Below are 4,320 nucleotides of genomic sequence, written 5' to 3' on the forward strand. Positions count from 1 at the left end.
CAATACCAGCACAGCAGTCTATTCACTAAGGACCAAAGAATAAATGTTATCCTTCCTTCAGGTGATACAGCTTGTCAGTAATTAAGATACTGAAGTGAAATTTTCCCCTCAATTGCAGTGAGAAGAAAATGAAACAAATTTAGACAACTTCATTTTCCTTTTCGCTGCCCATTACTTCTTGTTCTTTGAGGAGGGTTTGTAACTGCCCAGTGTAGAATTGATGGAATTCACAGAACAATGAGAACACTATTTTCATTTGTAATTTTAAGCTTTTGTTAATAAAATTTGTAGACATCAGAAAGTCTTATAACTCAAAATGACTAGATTGACTAACAAGTTGAAATGATTTTAAAAATCTAACACATTGACTGCCACAAGGCTGCCAGCAGCCATAGTACGACTTACGCCTGATGCAGCGTGCCCACTGGCATGGCAGTAAGTAGCATCAACAGGCTTTTGTGCTCACTGGTGTAGTGATCAGGTTCACAGAACAGTCATTATTGAGCAAACAATTGGCAAGTTCTTATCCTAGCAGACACCTTAGTGATGCCTGTAAGAAGTGTGGTGGCATAGAAATTGGTACTTTTTAGATTAAGTGTCTGCTTTGTAACACACAACTGCCTTTTAGGAAGGACATGAATGATAAACCACAACATTTTAAAAAATTTCCTACGATTTGTTTCAAGTTACAAGACTACCACTTAATATTAAACATAACTGCCTAATTGAATCAGTGATAAATGTTTTATAATATGCTTTCCAAATTATTACTTTGTTTTAAAGATATTGTAGGTATGCTCCTCCATCTGCTAGAGCTGTCTGTAGTTCTTAACTGACATGTATAATACCAACAGCTCCTCGAAAATCACCACTTAATACACGTGTTCTAAACAGGTTGCTACCATAAAACTTTCCTGGGGTGTTTATGTTATCTCCCTGAAGTCATTTGCTCCTCTTCATTATGTCAATGAGTTTACTATTTGCTTGCTCTACACTTTATTACGATTTTCATACAGTGGCTGCCACAGTCAATTTATTTTTCATCCATCCAGCCTCTTCAGTTTATCTGTCAATATTGTCTTCCTACTTTACCCAGAGTGTCAATTGTTCCCTAATAGTTTTATGCCAAAACTGTTGATACTGGCATTCTTACTCTTACTGATTGTGCAATCACAGTTAATGTCAAAATCTATTATATCTTGTAATTCAGTATGTTAAATTTAATACATTTTATACTTTAATACACTGCAAATTAAATATATTTAACATTTTGACTGCTGCACTCACAGTGGTGGTGGATATTTCACCACCAGTCCAGGACAAGTCATGGCATTAGATCTGAGGCTCTGCTGTGGCCACCGGCAGGCCTCATGACAGTCAACATGTTGATTAGTATCTTCATAAAAATTGATTCTATTGTGCCGTTTCTCATTTTCATGAAGGTTGAACAACTGCCACAGCCGAATGAAGTTCGTCCACAATAGATCATGAACTGGCCACTTATGTCTACCATGCAGGTCAGACACGCTAAGAAAATGAACTTCCAGACAAGATTCTGCTACTCGTTTTGTTTCTTAACATAACTTCTCTTAAAATTATGTTTTGATGTAAAAAGTTGGAAGAAAAAATGTTCCGAGGTTAATCAGTTCTGTTGGGCAAACTTTAATATTGTTAAAATATATCTAAATATGTAACAGGAAAAGGTTTATTGCATATTGCATTCGGTAATAACAAAAAGTTTGAGTTAGCTGTCTTCTTGAAAACTGTCATTAACTCCACACTTCTCCTCTATCACTATTTCACCAGTCCCTTTTCTTCAGTTTGTGAATATAGTCGTTCTACCTTATCCAGAGTCTTCCTCATGTTGTGGTGCCTTGCATTGCACCACTGCATATCTACAGGGTGAGCAGTAAATGAGGAAAATATTTCATACAAAATGCCACACATTGAGATACAAACAAATTCATTTTCCCCATGTTCCTATGTCCCTAAATGGCAATGCAATTAAATGTTGCAAGATTCAGGAATGTGAAACACACTTTTGGGTGTTCCTGTGCACCAACATAGGCCAAGGGGAAAGACCAGCAACACTGCACAACGTGTGAACATTGTACATAGTTGACGCCACTGATTAGAAGGCAAGGAATGCAGCATGCCAGTGCGAGCAGTGACAGTGTCCACATCTATCTTAATCTGTTTTTGCCAGCCGGTATTATGTATTGTCGCCAGATGGTATAGGGAAAGGGAACTGAGGAGGAACTGCATTACTGTATATACATATTTTATTATTTGGTTTTTGTGCCCTGGATTTAGTCTTCAGAAAGGAGTACAAAGAATCAGAATACAAAGTATAACCACTCAATTAAGTCATCTAGTAATCCAAATGAATACAATTGTACAAATCTAAATTAACATAGAAACACATGACCAGAAGCTTCAGTGACATTTTGTAACTATTATTCAAAATGACAACCACAGAGAGAGAGAGAGAGAGAGAGAGAGAGAGAGAGAGAGAGAGAGAGAGAGAGTTTGTTGCAGACAGGATTGCTGAACATGATTTATCATGTGAATCTTCAAGTTTTCGCGGCGCAAAGACTGCTCCATTAAGTTTCGGGAATGCAGCCGCATGAATTCTGCTTCTTCTTCTAATATTTCGGCTGTATACCTTTCAGCCATCTTCAGAGAGTCGTACGGCTCTCTCTGAAGATGGCTGAAAGGTATACAGCCGAAATATTAGAAGAAGAAGCAGAATTCATGCGGCTGCATTCCCGAAACTTAATGGAGCATGATTTATCATGTCTGTATCGCTCCGCACATCATCACAGGCATGTTGTTCTCTGTGCCAACAGTTGACATCAACAATCCCTTCTCCATACATCACTCATTTCAGACAGCTCCACAAAAATAAATCCAGTGGATTAAGGTCTGGTGATCTAGTTGGCCAAGTTACAGGGCTTCCAAGACCAATCCATTTGGAACTGGAGAAACTGTCAATGAAGCATCACACTGTGCTACTGAAGTGAGCAGGGGCTCCTTTATGCATGTACCACAGGTATATACAAGAGGCCAAACTAATATCTTACAACACTGCAGGTACCCCTCTCCTGTCACCTTGTAACATTACGAGTCAAGATAGCTGTAACGGAAATTGAATAGCGTAAAGTTATCATTAAAAACGCACGCCGCGCGATTTAATTGAATAGTGTAAAGTTATCATTAAAAATGCACGCCGCGCGATTTGTGACGATTTGGTTGGTCATAATAGTAGTAACATGCTTTTGAATACAATTAAAATATAACGGCGATACCTGTTTAGTGTTATTGGAAACAATATGTAGTAAATTAATGAGTAAGGTAGCCGATCCTATAAGAAGAGGTGAAATTGGGCATATTAAGGTGTTTTGCTTTATGTCGACTAAGCCGATTATACGGAGTCTTTTTTTCGTTTACTCTTAGAAAAAAAAAACAAATAAGTAACGAAGTGCTAATTGTGCGTTGTGAAAAATATAGGGGCGAATTTTAAATAGCTACAGTGTATAATCAGACTAACAAATGGACATTCAGTTACGCGAAATAGCGGACAGCGAAGTGTGGTCAGTAAATTGAGTACACCTACAGGGCGGTCAATTCCGGGATAAGTCTATTCGCATCTCACAAGTGACGCGGTATTGAGACCGGTTTTTTTCTTATTATATCACGGAGAGCGGGCTTCAATTTATAAAAAGGAGAAAAGCTGTATCATTATCATTGACTGTTGGTGTTAAGCAACCAAAACAGTTCATCAAAGGGTTTCGGTGAATGAGTGGTGAATGCGAAATGAACTGTGAACGAAGTTATATTAAATAAAGCAGAAGAGACAAGACAGCTTGGTCGTATCTGTTATTATTCCATCAACCGTAACATTTCTTCTCGTTGTACGAAGCCTTTATAGACGATCGTTATGACAATTTGCTTTGAAGGGATCTCGTTATGAGTTAAGTTTTGGGGACCTGGTCAGCAAGGGATAGTTCGTAGATCTTAACTACTGCAGCTATTCTGGAATCAGGTGCTACCGTGACCATTGTGTGTTGTCAATGGCTTAACGTCATCATATCTCATGCTCTAAGATCGACGCGCCTTTCCTCTTGGTATAACGGTGTCTCACGGTAACAACGACAACGCTGACGGCGAATGAAGATACGGTAGAAGTGGCGCCACAACGTGAGGCTCGATCGAGGAGGATTGCTGCATCGAGTCGAGTGTCATCCGGATTCATGAACCCTAGAGTTGGAAAATATTGTAGCAGCCAGTGAGTCTGTCCAATGAAAGAGGTATTCTTCA

This window comes from Schistocerca cancellata, chromosome 1 (assembly GCF_023864275.1).
Source record: "Schistocerca cancellata isolate TAMUIC-IGC-003103 chromosome 1, iqSchCanc2.1, whole genome shotgun sequence".
In the NCBI taxonomy this organism is placed as follows: Eukaryota; Metazoa; Arthropoda; class Insecta; order Orthoptera; family Acrididae; genus Schistocerca; species Schistocerca cancellata.